Genomic DNA, 18,237 nt, shown 5'->3' with positions numbered 1-18,237 from the left:
TCAAAATACAGTACCCACAGCCACCTATGCTACTTTGACATCTAAGGCAGAAAGCCCCACAAGTGCCCTTCCTCTTTCCTGGCAGTTTAAGTATGTTGATAAATTGAAATAGTGCTCTTTCATGATACTCAATTAGCTGCCTGAGGGGGTTGCCTCATGCTGCTCAGTGATAGGATCAGCTGTGTGGTGCATGCTGTAGCGTCTGGTGAGGTGGCACGGTTGAGGCTGTGTTGTTTTCCTGGCTTCTAAATGACACGTGCTGCTACCGGTTACCCAGAGGGAGAGGGGCAAAACAGTTGGATCTTGGCATGGTGTGAGCACACCCAACCCCATCCCTCATTCTGTGCTGCTACACTGGCCATTGAATCAGTTAATCTTTGTTAACTATATCCCCGCAAAGCATGTGTTGTGTGATTGAGAGAGCTTGAGGAGGTGATTTTTTTTAATTTTAATTTTTAAGGAAAACAATTGCATTGGTCTCTGTGCTTTCCTTCTCTGATCCCAGAGTTGCATTCATGACAGCTACAGAAAGTGGATGTCAGGTGTACTGCTTCAGAGTGTCGGTGAAGGTCCACTGTTTAGTTCAATCAAGAACTGGGGTTACAACAGCAGGGTGCAGGAGCTCACATCCAGAGTAAACCTGCGAAGCTGGATTACTTTGTGGACTATGTCAGCAGCAGCAGCTGGTGATTTAAAATCGACAGCTTAAATATATGCTACTCTGTGAGCCCGCTGGCCTCTCCATGAGACTTGGAATACTTTGGCCTCGTCTCTTTTACCACCCACTGATACATGTTGAAGACATATTTAATTGACATCCAGGCTACAATTCAAATACTCCCTCTTTCACTGAGTGTCACTGGAGATGGAACTGAATGCGTTGGATGAACTGCTTTCCTTTGGAACACAGGTCTGCTGTGGGCAGCCCAGGACTCACATACATACTTCCCAGAATTGTGTCCCAGCAAAAACAATGTGGGAAGCAGCAGTTAAAAGTTACCAGTCATTGCAGCTGCAGCAGGCGCTGTGATTTTCCAGCTGTTTGGCTTCACTCCCAGAGGTGCACTCCATTGTCTCTCAAGACAGACTGATGCCAACAACATTGTATGTATGTATGTACGTACGTGGCGCTGTGGGTTAAAGCCTCAGCGCCTAGGGCTTGCCTATCGAAAGGTTGGCGGTTCGAATCCCTGCGGCGGGGTGCGCTCCCGTTGCTCGGTCCCAGCGCCTGCCAACCTAGCAGTTCGAAAGCACCCCCGGGTGCAAGTAGATAAATAGGGACCGCTTACTGGCGGGAAGGTAAACGGCGTTTCCGTGTGCTGCGCTGGCTCACCAGATGCAGCTTTGTCACGCTGGCCACATGACCCGGAAGTGTCTCCGGACAGCACTGGCCCCTGGCCTCTTAAGTGAGATGGGCGCACAACCCCAGAGTCTGTCAAGACTGGCCCGTATGGGCAGGGGTACCTTTACCTTTACCTTTTATGTACGTACGTATGTATATCACTCAAATGGACCAGACATTCTTTAAAAGTATCTGTCTTTTGCTGCTGCTTGGGACTGAAGAAGGAACTACATTAATAAAGATTGTAACCTTCTTACTGTTAGTTTGCAACCATCCTCTGCTACCACTTGTTAGTTTGCAAGCCCCCTCCACAGAGGCTGGCCCCTCTCACTGTCCTCGGAGCTTGCATACCGGTAACCTCCTCTGGCTGACATCCAGACAGACCAGGGAGATTTTGATAGGCGACATTTTCCCAAGCATGGGCAAAATGCACAACCCCTCCCTCCTGCTTGTGCAGGGGAAAGAAAATAAGTCAGAAATCTGTTTACATGATGTTTATTTCTGACATTACAGCACTAGAGAAAAACACGTCCTTTCAGTTCAGTTCTTCTAGCACGTCTGACAAACTTCCTGAACATGCGCAAATGGAAGGTTTCAAATTACACTCTTCACAAAGACTTATCCAGCCTGTGAACGTCCTGGGAAATTCTTCTTTCCCACAGATAGCCGCATCATGTGATGTCAACAATTTGGCTTTCTGCAGCAGTGATGTTTCCATATACTGACACTTACAACTTTTAGTTCTACATTCTACTAGGCTGCAGCAAGCTTTCATTGAAATAATGTTAAAAGAAACCGATCGCCCCCTGTTCCATTGGGTCTCAGCTCTAAAAAAATATTTTGGGCTTAAATTCAGCGGTATTTTCATTGAAAGAAATATATGGTCCTTAAATTGTGTGGACAAACCATATCTCTTTAAAATATTTTTTAAATATTCTCCTTTTGAGAAGTGCTGAACATTTTTAAAAGTAACCCCAATGACTTAATAGCACAAAAATTAATACAATATATTTTTAAAAGAATATTTCAGAGGTGGAACAGAGACCCATATGCTCTCTTTTGAATTACATATCCCTTAAAAAAAGAAAGGAATATCAAGTCATGAATAGAATAATCACAGAGAAAGGCTTCATAAATATATTTTTGGCAGAACTGCTTCATGAATACTGCAGAGTGGATATAATCATTCTTAAGAGGCTATTTAAAAATTATTCTCTGTAATGATAGTTCTATTCATTTCCACTCCTTATCTAGATCAGAGCAGTATCTTTCTCCTAAGTCTATTTTTCTCCACGGTGGTATTTTATTACCAGTATTTTTCAATTGCTTTTTACTTTGTCTTGGCTCATTCTCAATTTTGAAGCAGGCAATAGTAGAATTCCGGCTTGCATAGCCTATTGTAATACATGAATCTTCTATCACTGACCCTGAAGTGCATTCATGTAGTACAGATACACGACTGAAAATGCGTTAACCTTTGGGTGGCTGCTTTGAACTGCACCCCCCAATGAGGAAGAGCACAAGATAGAAAAGCACAAGCAGTCAGATGGTTAATGACTCCAAGACACTTTTTCATGTTGCTCTAATTTTGAGCAAAAGTACATTGGCTTCCTGTGAAGCAGGGGATTGATTTTTAAACCTGGTATTTGCAGACCAAGCACTCTTATGGCTCAGGTCCAGGTTTTTAGAAAGACTGATTTTTTAAAAAAAGTCCCACACAATTTCTTTGTTCTTCTGAAAGCCATCAACTACCACAACCTCCTGTGGAAACTTCCTAGGGCTCATCAGCTGCTGTTTCTTTTATGTTCATGTCTCTCTCCTTCTTTTAATCGAGCAATTTATCATTTAATTGGTAAATAAAAATGCATTAAAATAAATTTAAAATACATTTAATTTGTATTTTTAGACAAATGTAAAGATAAAATTATAGGTGACCTCTTTATTTAGCTTAGATGCATGCATTCCCCTGTATATATTGCAGCCATTCCATAACTACCTCTCAAAAATTCAAAATGGTAAGCCTGAATTGATTAGCTGTTTTGTGGTGCTCTAATTTTAAGTAAGAATTTTGACAAATAGGAAATAAGTTAGGATAGACTCTGAGAATGTGGGGTTAACTTTTCCATGTGGCAATCAACATTATTCTGTTGGTTTTTTTTTAAAGAAATCAGCTTAGGACCACTGGGCATGTGCAGAGTGCCTTTCCTCAAAGACAGATTTGGAGAAATAAGCAAGACGTAGGTACACACAAGATACAACGGTGTGCATTTTAGAGGAGTGGGGGAGAACCTGGCATCTCATGTACTACATTAGCTAAGATGACTGTGAAAGCATGCATGCACAAAATGCTGATTTGGGGGGCATTGCGATTCCCATACTGCAAAAGCCAAGATACACTGAGATTCACTGCAAAAATGCAAATCTGCAAAATGTCAAGTTTGGAATCAAGTTGGAATGACAATGGAAACCATTTAAAACTCTGCCCCCTCAGATAGCTCAGTTATCATTATCATTATTAGATTAAATGTTTATACCACCCTTCAGATCACTGGGCAGTTTACAAAATTCAAAAATACATACCATAGTAAGAAACAAACAAACAAACAAAAAAAATAACGCCTCCCCTTTAAAAGGCCATAGATTTTAAAAGAGGATTGGATGAATTCATGGAAGAGAGGGCTATCAGTGGCTTCTAGACATGATAGCTATGCTTTGCTTCCATTAAACTTAAGCTACTACTTTCAAAGTATAAAGGGCCTCTAACTGCAAGCAACCTGTGGTATTGCATGTTGCCTATTCTGTTCTAAAAGAAGTAACTTCAACCTTTTTTTTTCATGCATCCATTCTATTTAGCTTCAGAATGACTCTTTGTTTCTTTTATTTATGTGTTTTAAAATCTTGCTTATCTATTGAAAGTGTTTCCAGTCAAGCCTGTCTACACTGTGGATCAGAAGTGTTTATACAAGATAAAATTGCTTTAGACATTCGTTTAGACTGAGTGCCAGAGCCTGTCCAGGTCTCTTATGATGGCCTCAGAGAAACTAATTTTCTGGATGTCTTTCAGAAGGCATCTTTTCTCCTACTCTGTCTTTTAGAAGTCAACCAGTGAGATCGATTTCATTTGGAGGATGATTTAAGGTAGGTCACTCACAGTTGCAGGTACACCGGGCTCTGGATTCAGTTTGCGGCATTTGCATCAACAGCTTACAAACTTTTCAAGCTTACCAGTGAGAAAAAGCCGCACTTATTAATTTTAAATAATTTTCACCTTAAAGATAAGTATACACATTTTCAAGCACTCACAATTAAAGGCTGAAATACCACTGTTTTGCCATCCATTCCATGAGTTTGCCACTTTATAAGACAGAATACAATGGAATTGCAAATATGGGAAACTATTCTAAATGTTTCCACCTATATAATTAGCTGTTATCTGCCTTTATCTTTTGCAGAGCTATTATATACTTTACATAATTTATAATAGTACAACTAAGGGTCGCCTGGCAAGCTTTTACTCAATTTACTTATATTATATGAGGGAAGCAGGGCTATGAATTAGACAGTGGCAGAGGAATAAATAAATATCAGGGAGTCCTCTTACAAATCAAAACTGTTATGTTTCCATTTATGCTGAAGTGGATGTATGGGGTGGAGGAAGCAATTCCCATTCAGCTCACAAGCATTTCTAGTGATAACTAACCATTAAAATGAATAGATTATACATCATTTTAATTCTTCTGCCATTTAAACAGCCACCACTCTGAGAAAATCACAGTTGCACTGGGTAGCTTCATAATGAAGAATAGGGCATCCATCCAGGCAGGCAGGCAAGCAAGCAAGCCTCTAAACATTAGATTGCCTGCATGAAGTTATGGGTAATGTACACTTTAAATAATATTCACCTTTAGAATAGGCAAATTGATTTTCAAGCACCCACAATTAAATGCTACAAGTGAAGATGTATTTTAAGTAATGGGCTTCCTTTCTGAAATTGCATCTGCATTGTGAAATAATCAGCTCTGGCCTCTTTTCTCAAATGATTTGGAAAGGAAATTTTACATCTCTCCTTTTTATCGTATCCCCTCATTTTTTTCCTGCATTTCCCCCAGCAGAATTTTTGTCCCATTTCTTAGTTAAATCACTCAGACCTTAGGGTGAGGGTGAGGAAGCTCCAGTCCACTGGCCTAAATTAGCCCTGCAGGACTTCCCCATTTTGCCTATGACCCCACTTTGGCCTGGCCACACCCACATGCCCTATGCCTGTGTAGGTGTGGTAATGTTGGCACTTGGATGAAAGGTTCTTTGCATCAGCCATCAGTGGATTTTTGGTGCTTGGAAAGTGCTGTGGACAGGGCTTCCCCAGTGCTAACCACCAGCTGATTCTTGGGTAGTACAGCACTTAGGGCTTCCTCAATCGTGAACACACTCTTTTGCCTGCTCAGTTTGATTTCAAATCATGCAGAGGGGAAAACAAACAGGTCATCTGATGGCACTGTGACATCAGATAATTGAGAGGTGGGAGGTCTTGTCCATCTGTCAAATTTGGCTTGTGGGGGCAAGTGGAGATAATGATTTCTCCCACTAGGAAGATCCGGTTTCCTGTGTTTGCCCACTCCTTAGCAGCACACTTACTAGCAGAATTAATGCTTGGATAGCCTTCATTTTAATGTTCAGCCAAAATGGCCCTCCTAATTTTGCTGCTCCATTTGCAGGTGGCAAAGTTGTGTGATTGTGAGTATGGTGGTTTTCATAATTTTAGGGTGGAGAAAAATCAAGAAAAAACTAGCTGACAAAATGAAAACACTGGCTACTTTATTTTAATAATAATCATAATAATAAATAAGTGACCATGTTCTCATAGGATTTGTGATAATGAGGAAAGAAAAACCTGAATGTGGTCTGACTTGCGTCCTGGAGCTTGGGAAAGCTAATTTCAACAAGTATAAAGGCATGCTGATCCAATATACTCGAGGGGAAGGGACTTCAGGATAGATGTGGATTTCTAAAAATGAGATTTTGAAGGCTGATTGTAAGTCATTGGAATGCTCACTGAAAATGGGAGACTTTTAAAGAAACTGGGAAAGTTGCATAAAGAACTTTCTGATAAGTTCACATTTAAAAGGGAGATGTATAGTAATATAGAAGAGATGGTAAAAACATAAAAACAAGTATCTTTTGGGCTGTTGTTGAAGGCATAGCTCCTCTCCACTGAGAGAATAAGATAGTGAAATGTTAGCAGGTGATAAAGAGAAGTCAGAACCTACTTTGACCCAGTCTTCTCCCACAAGAAAAAATGTACTCAATGTGGCAAAAATAGATCAAATGATGAAGTGAAGGAGCTGCAGCCCAAGGCAAAGAGGTGGTACCAAGAGGTGGGGTAAAAGTCTTCATATTCACAAAGGTTGGGGAGAATCCAGAGACCTACCAATCAATCAACCAACCAACTTGCTTTTGATGTCTGGAAAAGTTGAAGAACAGACTATTCATTTATATGCACTTACAGATAAAAAGGCAGTGAGCACTAAGAGAGCTTGAGTTTCTCAAGAGCACGTGATTCCAGTCTAACCTTATCTGCTTTTGTGAGTATTAACTAGGTAGATCAGGGGAATGCAGATCAAGAGAATGCTGTGGATTTAGTGTACTGTATTTTGGTTTCAGCAAGACCTGTAACAAGATCCCACATTCTTCTCCTTCCTGGCAAACTGGTAAAATGTGGACTAGATGATGCTGTTGTTAGATGAATTTGTAGCTGGTTGAAGAGTGCTAATCAATATTTTCTGCCTGTTTCCACCTGGCTGATCCTTGTTGCCCTTTTGAATGAGGTGTCCCATTCATCCAGGAAACCCGGTCTGACAATGCCTTCCAAGAAACAGTCTAACAGATAAGTAAATAAATAAATCTTAGTACCCAGCTGAGCAGTTTTGAAGCTTATTAATGAAAACAATCTTGTAATATTTTTGGATGCTAATTAAATACTGCAATTAAGTTAAATGTCATAATTTATGCTGCAAGCACTTTTTTCATTTCCATTAGTGGCTGCATTTTATTTTTGTTGATATGTTTGTCATCATGAGAATGTTATAATTACATTCCATTAAGGATGTCAATGAAAGACTAAAAAACAACAACCAATGCACGGGGATAGAATCCATTATCATCTACATTCTCAATTAATCACCTTGGCAAAGAACTGAATTGAATGCTTTGCTGAAATGTGCCATACTGAAAGAGATTGTGAACCTGAGATCTGCCAGACAAAGGTTTCGCATACCTTGGGCATTATCACTGTTATGCTTGTCATGTTAAAGATAAGCAAAAGGCCTTCTTGGCCTAGCTGTTGCAGAAAAAAAGAAAAGAAAAAAGATCCAGAAGCAAAACCTTTGTTTGGAGATAGGGAGGCCTGTGATCTGCAAAGTCACTGGCTTGCAATGTAATGCACTAACAGAGATGGAAAACCCTTTTAACCCAGCCCACCTGTCCAAGTTTCTTCTGCGCTGCATCCCAGGCATCTGACAGCCAGGCATCATAACAGCACTGAACTCTCTCATACCAAAATTGTACCATACCATCCTGTTTCTGAAACAGTGGAGAACCATTGCTTGTTGGGCTGATGTAGCAGAAAGCAGCTTCCTAATGCTCACAATAGCTTCTTTTACAATACCTTATTCCGTGCACCTGAGCATGCAGGAATATATTCCCCCTTATCCTCTATTATAGTTGTTTATGAACATATGGCAATATGTTTTTCTTCTGCTGTCTGTGAATGGCCTCAAACTACTCAGCAGTCCCAAAATGTAAGTTTTGCCCTCCTTGTTCATCCTACTGCCTGTTTTGCTTTTCTTCTAGAAAAAAAGGTGCCTGTGCTGTGTACCCTTGAGTACAGTCAGAAAAAACCCTGGTTTTACTTTTCAAAACTGAAATAGCTGTATATCTGGGAGCAAATCCCTCGTCATAGCCTGGAGCACATTATTTCATGCATATCCAACAATCTGAAAAATCTGAAGAGAGAATCTGTTTCTTCAAGATTGAGAGAAGCTAAAATGCATTGAAAGGCACATTCTTGGATGCTAACTCCACCTCTGCTATTCAGAATTTTCAGTCCTGCTACATAATATGGAGTGGGAATGGGAGATTATAAATATTTAAAAACCTGGATTCTAAGATAAAATTTGCTAGTTTGAATATGTATGTACAATCTAAATAGCTGAAACACTGAGACAACTTAACCAGTCCCATTCAATGCTGGGACTCCCTCATGCTGACAAAATCATAAAAAGAGACTTCTCTCACATACTGTACACAAAGAATGTAGCTAAGCCTCAAAATTCATTACCGTGGCTTTCTCAGAAAGGTGCTAGGTAATGAGAACTGCTCATTTAGGAATACTAGGAAAACTTAAACTTCATCTACAATTGGACCTTACTCACTTGTGAGTGCCTCATCTCATGTAAATCAATGCAGAAATTCCAGTTGATATTAATATATTGATATATGAACATATGGAGGAAAAGAGGATTCATCGCTTGGAATAGGTAGCTATCTAATCTCTTGAATACCTCCATGGTTATTAATAACTCTTCCATTGTACCTTCATATATTTTTTCTCCGTTTTCTATTTGGCACTGTGTTTTCTTTTAAATTTCCTTTGTTTTCAACACCATTTTATTTTCTTCATTGCTCTATATTTTCTGTCCTTGAGTTTCTTCCATTGCGTAACCAAAATCTTATTTCAGTACATTCCCATATCATTCCTCCTTGTCTTTCAAGTCTCTTCCAGAGCTCATTCACCTAATTACTTGTCTATTCTGGTTAATTTTTAATATTTACCTGCAGTGTATTTGTTTCTCTGACCCTCACTCATCCTCTGTTCTTATTCTCTGTGAAGATTTTCTTTTGTTTCCTCTTTGTACTGGCTTTTGAAAACAGCCACTGTATATACTGCCAGACATCATGGATAGCAATTTTAGAAGCAATCCCAGCATAATTTTAGAAGCAATCCCAGCATGCCACTTTCTCATGCATAGTTATGTGTGACAACATTCTAGATGCACTCATGATTATATGGCTCTCTCTGTGGTGCCGTTCCATTTCTATGGCAACACTGCCTATGTACCATTTTAGCGTGATGAAGCTCATCACACACTAGTGGTAGTTGAACACCTTCATCAGATCAAAGGGATAATAATATGCAGCATTCTATGAAGAAATTAGGTAGCACAGCTGGTATCTCCAGATCTCTGCAAGTTTTGAAGTTCTTCTTTACTGCACTTATCAGACATAATTAAAATACAGTCATAACAGTTTATTCTTAAAACAATATACTAATAAAACTAAGACACAATTGCATCTGACAGACAGTGTGTCTACCATCACTAGGGTGGCAATGGCACATTGTAGCAGCTAAGTTGCACTACTGTGATTGACTAGATAGGGACAGAAGATTTCTGGATTTAGGCCTTAGATCATACAAGTTTAGAAGTTTTTCATATCAGTTTTGACCAGAAGTACAGAACCTGTGGTACTCCAGGTGATGGCAGCAGGAGCCCTACAAACCCTGAAGTTTCACATACCATAGAACCTAAGCTTTGCCCTGAAAAACTGATAGTAAAAATGAACTATTTATTTAAATAAATCTTTTAGGTGTTGTTCTTCAAACAAATGGAAAGTCCAAAGCTTTACAATATAACAGTTTAAAAAACAGCAGTGCCAGTCAAATTAACATCCAAGTATCAATTCTGTAGACATACTTTCTGCAGAGATTTAAGTTTTTCTGAACATTCTGAGGTTAAGTTTCTAAATAGTGGATCAGATATTAAATAGAAATTCATTTCACTTAATAAACACCCTCAAGTGTCCCTCGACAATTATTCTTCTGTAAGGGTTGATATGAAGATGGGGATGGGGCGAACAGACATACTTAGTTGTAAGTGATTGGTGGAAAGACCAACATTGAATCAATATGAAAGAAGCAGCCTTTTTGGTGTTCTCATGGGAGTGAGTGCCTGCATTAGTTTTGAGGCATCCGGTATACTTGCCATATCCATTTCCTTGAAAGATTTCAAAGCAAAATATTCTTGCTATGCAATGTAATTGAAATGAATGACATAAGTCATAAATTAGCACAGCTAGAGGCAAAATTAAGGGGGGGACTACAGTTTCCCAGCAGAGCTCTTCTTGACTTGTAATGTAGTAATGCTTAACTCAGCTCAAAATCTGTTGAGCCAGTCGAGTTAATTAATGCTACAACTCCAAAGCCCAACTCCTTAAATGGGCAGCAACAGACTCCCACATAAGAACAGTTGGATGATGCATAATGCACAAGTCGTATTTGTAGCGGAAATGTTGTAAAAAAAAAAAAAAAAGTCATCCAGGACAATAATGTGCCCAGCTGACTATGAATCAGATAAAGATTTATAGATTCCTGCTTATTAAGATATGAATGAAGGCTCAATAGTTGCCATGGAAACACAGTCTTTGTGATTTTTTTAAATGCTGGGACTTCCCACATATGCTCAATGATGAATTCTCATTTCCTTGCTGTCTGATTATTCTGCCCAGTCACATCCCCAAGATCTTTTGATTATCTTAAAAATAAATAAAATCCTTGCAAGTGTATTACTTTACATCTATTCATTTTCCAGCTTTGCTTGCCTCCAACTCCACCCTCTTATACATTTCAGTGTCTTTTTAGGATATTTAGAGCAGACATTCAAGTGTGTCATTTAGGCCAGTCAGGAGGAAGACCCGACACAATCTTTCAGACTACATGTAGTTATTCTTCTGGAACACCCATAATTCTGGCCAGCTCTGATTCTCTGTTGTTGTTGTTGTTGTTGTTGGCATACTGCCCTTCATCCATAGATCTCAGGACGGTCCACAACATAAAAATACAAGATAAAAATACAAAACACACAGCGTGATTACTATTTCATGAGACTAATTACTATTTAGGTATACCAAAGGCACACACTTGTATGTGTCTGTATGAGATAATGTGTGTGTGTATGACTGTTTGCTCCTGTCTTGATTATAAAAAGTAACTGCATCAAACACTCTTTTAAAAAATCCCCCCTCTCTCTGTAATTTAAACCTGGGGCCTCTGGACCTTGCTGTGAATCTTGTCCCTCCTTCACATCTGAAATGGCACCCTCAAAGACATTTCCTCAATGAATTGAGGTTTTAAAAATACTGAGTCAGCTACAAGCCAGACGTTTGGCTTGGCCATGAATTTCATGCCCATTAAAACAACCAGCCTTCCAAAGCTAGAAAATTGCTGAGCTATAATTTTCTGGCTGTCTTGTTCATGGTACAACTTTCCTCAAGATTAACAGCCCCTTCCAAGTCAGGGCTAAGTGAAGCTATGCTTCTCACAGGCACCTTAACTAATTTACAAATAATAGATATTGAGCTAGTGAAATACACTTCAGTCAGACATTACCCCAATAAAGAACATGAGGGCGAACACCAAAGCACTCCAGCTTGTGCATAATGGAATTCCTGGTGGGTTGTCTGAGGAATCTATATAAATATCCAATGAAGTGATAATAATGATAATGACAAAGGGGATAAATATGGTGAATGTAGCTAGCAGGAAAAAAATTAATGAAGATTTACTGGTCTTCACATTAGGAAAAGAGAAGCTACTGTAGAGCTATAGATTTCATTCTAAATTTACCATCATCATTAACTTGTATTAAGCTCATTAACATTAAGTATATCCAAGTATATTACTTGGAACAACATTGTGGGGAATGGAGCAGCAGCAGCATGTGCTATGCACATACTTGGAAGTTGACCCTGCCTTCAGCTAGCCCAGAGAAATACAGGATATGTACTTGATTGTAGTAATCATGGAAACAGAGAATCTACACAATTGCAGTTCTTCTGTAAAGCAAGGGATCTGGCTGCAAAAGTGGAATGTGATTCCTGAAGTTCTCAACCTTTGCTTTATTGCTTCTTTGGAGTGACTATAATGAGAACTGGGAAGAAATAATGAAAAAGCCAAACTGAATCATTCAGTGGAATTCATTGTGTGAACCACAACTATCGGTTTCCTGAACTTTTTAAAGGTACTGAAATAGCACCTAAAAGATGATGGTGGATAGTGGTGAAGGAGGGGGGAAAGACCCAGTCTTGCAGTACATCTGTTATTTGGACTTCAAAAGCTGAAGTTTCAGAAGGATATAGAAACTCACTTACCCAAGTGAGTTTATGGGCTGTGGGTTCAGTCTAGAATAATGTTGAACTTAGTTCCTATTGAAGTCCTATACATGCCCACTCGGAAGCAAGTCCTAGTGAGGTCAGTGGGGTTTACTGTCAGGTTCGGTGTGTATAGGACTGTAGCATAATATAAAACTGGAATTCATTGAGTTTTCATCTAAGTCATTGTCTCTCTGTGTGTGAAATATTACTGTTTATAGCTTCATACAAAATTGTAGCCACTGCAGTTACCTTGTTTAGTATAGCTCCATATGTTTCATTCATCATTTCAGTAAAATTTCAAATTGTGGTGAATAAAATTGGCAAAAACAAAACTAAAACCCTCAACAAATTCTGTAATGTTGAACTTGTGTCAAGTCTGTTATATTCCCTTCTACTTACATTGCCAAATGAAGGGTATAGGAATTTCCCTTCTTTTGGTTTATGGCTGGGATAATCACTAATACAGCAACGTATTTTAGCCAAGGAGTGAATGTATTCTATGTTAATATCCAATGGTAACTTCATACATGAGCCATTGCACAATGTGAAAATATATTTCTGGTGACACTGGGGGAAAAACTTGTTGCTCAAATAAGCTATAAATGAGACAGGATTTCTTTAATGATGAGAAAACATGGATTAAGATCTCTAGGGATGTAATGGCAGAATCAATGATAACAGTCTTGGATAGAAAAGCCTATTAGGCAGATGGTATCATGCATGAAAAAGTGATCAAGCTGAGAGAAAGAAGGCCAAATCTGCTTATTGTGATAATTAGAAAAGAAAGAGCCCCCAAGGAATAGGAAGACAGTGAAATGCAACATCACAGCTAGAGAGCCAGTGGAGATGATAATATGAATCCAAGAGAAGGTCAGATTACCATAGGATGGATGAAGGCGTATGAAAATGAGTTGTCAGAACTTTGAAAGAGTTTGGTGTCACACTGTGGGACTTCAATTTGCTCTCTGTAAGTCTGATCAATACGATGCTTGATTGGCTGCCTTTTTATTTCCAGTGATAGACTGGTATTCCAATCTGTAGGAAAATGACACACAGGACAAGATAGCATTTTCAAGGGAAAAATATGTAATTTCATCTGAAGAAATATCAGTTCCCTAGCAGGAACAACAAAGTAAATAATGAGTGTGAAAAATAAGCTACTGTAAATAAGCATGGAGTTAGATACCTGCCTGTAAAAAAATAATTAAATATATTCTGGGCCTGTTCAACTCCTGGGGTCCCTACTTTCTACCTCTGTGATTCTCTTTCTTCCTGAATACAATGGCAGGAAATCTGTTTTAATTTTAAACCAAACAAAATAACTCAAGAGTGGGGAAAACATACCCTGCAACTCCAGTATAACAGTTGCCAATTTATTGCTCATTCATAAGCAGCCTGTTAGATTAAAAGTTGTGAAAAAACCTAAGGGCATGATCCAGCCAAAGTTAAACAATTTAAATCTCATTACAGTAGAGATTTAAATGTGTGTTTTATTTCCCCACTGAAATCAATGGGGCTTAAAGCAGTTTAAGTCTATTTGGATTGTGCCCCATTTGTTCAAATTCTGCAGATTTATTATCTATAGTTATGTGAAATTAAATGAGCTATTTGTCCCAGAATAGTGTTAAAAAAATCACATTTTCTTACATTTAGCATGCCATTCTACCCCTTGTTATCACACATAAACTAATTTGGCTGTTAGAGTGAAATCCTTCAGATTGCTTTTATAGAAACACAGTGCAACTGTGATATAGGTGAGCTCAGTCATGGCAAAATATCTGTTGTGTGCTGTGTGAAAATGGAAGATTTGAAATATTGGGTTTTACCCAATGCTAATCCTACTCAGAGTTAACACATTGAGATTAATGGCCATGACTAGCGTAAATTTATTAATTTCAGTGTGTTTTCTCTATGGGATGTCCAAAACGTACTGGGCTGGAAGGGAAGAAAAAGGTGCTGAAATTTACTTGGAGTCCTGCAGTGATTTCATGCTCTTTATTGCAGCTTGTAAAACAGTGATTGAATCCCCCCCCCCCCCAAACCTCAGGCTTTTATATACATTACTTACACAATGAGTCCCGTCTGATTGGCTGATTCTGCTTCCCTCCTGGAGCCTGATTGGTCTTCTCCTGCAGGCCAATCAGTTGTTGCATTCTACAATCCTACAAGCTTAATAGGCTGATTAACTTCCTCCTGGAGCCTGATTGGTCTTCTCCAGCAAGCCAATCAGTTGTTGCATTCTAGGATCCTACCTGCCTATTGTTCTAGGGTCCAAGCTTAGTACATAACAGGTGCCAACTTGAGCAGGGTACTCAGCTTCCCCACAAGTCCTACAGTCGTTCTACCTGAATGAAACATGTGACTGTCCTATCCTGTTATTCCACCTTTCTCCCAGTCAGTCTGATGGTTTTACATAGACAAATAGGGACCGTGAGTAACCCTTACAGAGCTTCATCAAGAACCAAAGTGTAGACATACACCTATGTTTCCTGACCTCATGTATAAGGTTAGGGCCAAACTATATGTGACATTGTAGCTTGCCATGAGTGCAAGGTTTCCCAGCTCCCAAATGCCAGTATGGGGCCCTGATGTGAAATGGGAGCATAGCATGGAGAGTAGGGGACTTTAATCCTTTGCCCTTATGCTAGGGTTTCATTGGAAAAAAGAAGCTTTTTATGAAGTAAATGTTACATGTACATTTCAACATGTATGTATAGTTCTACAACATTTATGAAAGAATGTTTAAGCTTTGTCTTAGAGCAGAAATGGTAAATGGCAGAAATGGTAATGGTATTTGTCCTTATGCGGGACAATAATTATTTTATTGTAAATTACCCTGAAAAAAATTATTAAAGGACAGTATACAAATACTGAAAATAAACTAGTGAGTGCTGATAGTTTCATACATATAGCAGCAGTTGAAAGAAGGTTTCTGCTTTGATTTTAGCCAGCTAACAAAGGAAATTAAAAGAAATGTAGCTCCTGATTTCACCAAAGCTGAGTTCAGAGTAATCTGAAACTATTTCTAATTCTCGTCAAAGGTACTGAATACTCATCTCTAGTTTGAGTGAGTTTCCTCTAAATTGTTAAGTGGGATGCCATCAAATTCTGTATTGTACTTAATACATGCAGTGTAATTAATTTCCACAACATTGTAAATGCCCTGTATAATTAATCATGCAAAAGAATTCATAAGGTAATGTAGCTTAAGAGGAACTGTCCTTTCATAATGGAGCTGTACAGCATAAAACAATGATCAGACTGATTAGTTAGAGAAGTCATGACCCAATGTAGGATTACTGTGATTCTTCTTTATGAACCCAGCATTGTAAATAATTTAGTATTCTCTCTAAATCAACTGAATGTGAATGACTACACAAAGGACAGTAAACAAAAAGCTATGTAAACACCATTATTTCCTTATATGTGAGCATAAATCTGAAATGTGTTTTGTTCCTGTTATATAATGTGCATTCATAGGTAAGTAAGAAATGAAAGTCAAATATAAGGACCACAAATTTGGAAGTAGCATAACGTATTAAATGTTAATCTTTTGTTTCAGTCCTACCTTACTGAGGCAGAATTTCCTCTGAAATGTGGATGTATTCAGTGAGATATTTTGCTTTCTCCATGAGACCTCAGATAAAAACATTAGAATGGATCAATTTTTCTGCTACCGACAACAATACACAACATAGTAACAAACAAAACCAATTGTAATGAACAAAGCCCACTGTTTAAAAGGCCATAGATTGTTTAATTAGCCAAAAGCCCGGGAGAAGTAGGATAAAAATATGGAACTCTTCATGAATTTGTGTGCCATCCTTGTACAGGAGCCATGCTATTCTTCTCTGTATCATTCCAATTTTAGTTTATATGCTGCCGGAGTGAGTTTGCAGCCTTAGCCACTAATAGTACTTGTTTACCCAGAAACAAATGAGATCAGCAAACAACCTATGTTCCTATCCTGATCACACAGGGTAATCACCACTCCGTCTATCACAGGGAGAACCACACCTTTCAGACCACTGGGATTACTTACCATGCTTTCTCTGGATTAATTTTCACCTCCTCTAAACTCATAGCCATCAAAAACTGGTTTAGAAGCACAACAGTAGTTTCTGGATGTTTTGATAATAATATGAGAGAGCTTTTCTTTTTCTTAAGGGAAAATATGCTTATTTTTATTCCTTATCACTTCTTTAAACATTTTAAGAAATTACTCAGAATATGCAACGACTCATACAGCTGTTTTGCCTTATGTTGACTTCCATCTGCTTTCAATGACTTGTTTTGTGTCTGGATTATAGATGTTCCCTACTTTTGTGTATAATTATGGAACTGTGTTGCCAGATATCTCATATTTAGGCATTCCAGTGCACAATAGCTCTGGCAGTAAAAGACGCAACTCACTTTAGAACAGTACAGCTTGAAAGGAAACAAGAGAACAGACATTCACTACTCTGATTAATGTTTTCATATATATTCATATTCATTCACAAGAGATGCTCATGTAAGCTAAAGGGTTTAATACAGTTCTTCAGTTTGCATAATTCAGTTCAGTGTAAGTGAATAAAACTAGGCTTTGATTCTTGAGAATTGTGTTCTTCAGCTTTAGATGAAACTTCTGTTTATAGGCTTCAAATAGACACAATATAACTAGTCAATCATTTCCCTTTGCACTACTGCTCCCATGTAATAATTAGAATTCTCTTTCATGTCAGTATATTTGTACTGTGTGCATTCCTCATGTTTCACCTGGCTGACTCCAACTCCCACATTTCATTTGGGAAGCACTAATATTTTTAATTTATGATGCTTACACCATCGCCTCTTACCCCTTTTATTCCTCATATGTTATTTCCATCATAGGCTTGTCTATTAAAATCTTGTCAAAGTTGTCTTGGTAAATTGAGATATTTGCCTTTTGTCTTTCTGTTAGGAACAATCTATGGATGGCATCTACAACCTTGCCCACAAAATGACACGTGTTTTTATTCTCTGCTCTTTCCCCTCTTCAAATCCATCATCTTCATCTATATTCAATTGTCTTTGCCATCCATTTATTCTCAGGAGACTGATTTTCAAAGTGCTCCTCAGGAAATATGCGCCTCCATACCACTATTTATTAATATGATTTAGACCTGTTCTGCAGAGCACTTTCATGCCATTTTCTGAAAACATTCTTCTCTATGTGCTGCATGTTTGCATATAGACCTAAAGATTGTTCTCCACTTAATGAAATTTGGCACAGTTCCATTGAAGTCTTTATGATGAGTGACTGTGCTTTATTCTGTCAACTGAAACTTATTTCTCCTTCATATTATCATTCACATCACCTCCAAATACCTAGATGAGTAATAATTTATTAACATTTTGCTTTTTTGTTTTTGATTAGAATATAAATAAGACTAAAACAAAAGGAATTCAGGACACATTACTTTTGTCATCTCTGACAAATGCAGCCTTCTAACCCTCAGGTAATTAGAATACACTAATTAATTTAATGGGTACCAATTATGAATTTAGTCATTGCTTAGGTTACCAAAAATAGTCCCGTGATAGACAATAAAGCCAGAAAGCCAACTTAGCAAGCTTTATCATCAGTTCTCTGATGTTATTTTAATATTTTAATTGACAGTAAAATGCTTTTTTACATTTCTCATAGCGAATGATGCATTTTGGGCTATTCT

At 38.3% G+C, this 18,237-nt stretch overlaps 1 non-coding gene and 1 pseudogene across 1 annotated transcript; both read right to left on the bottom strand.

The window, feature by feature from the left end:
- LOC114595479 (lamin-A-like) overlaps positions 1 to 18,237 on the bottom strand; it is a 100,785-nt pseudogene that overhangs the window by 82,101 nt on the left and 447 nt on the right.
- On the bottom strand, positions 16,333 to 16,444 carry LOC114596639 (U6 spliceosomal RNA). The gene has a single exon (XR_003706583.1). It is a non-coding gene; the product is annotated as a U6 spliceosomal RNA (small nuclear RNA).

The sequence above is a fragment of the Podarcis muralis genome, chromosome 4 (genome assembly GCF_964188315.1).
Source record: "Podarcis muralis chromosome 4, rPodMur119.hap1.1, whole genome shotgun sequence".
In the NCBI taxonomy this organism is placed as follows: Eukaryota; Metazoa; Chordata; class Lepidosauria; order Squamata; family Lacertidae; genus Podarcis; species Podarcis muralis.
Note: the sequence above shows the minus strand (reverse complement) of the source record. Positions and strands in the feature narration are given on the sequence as shown.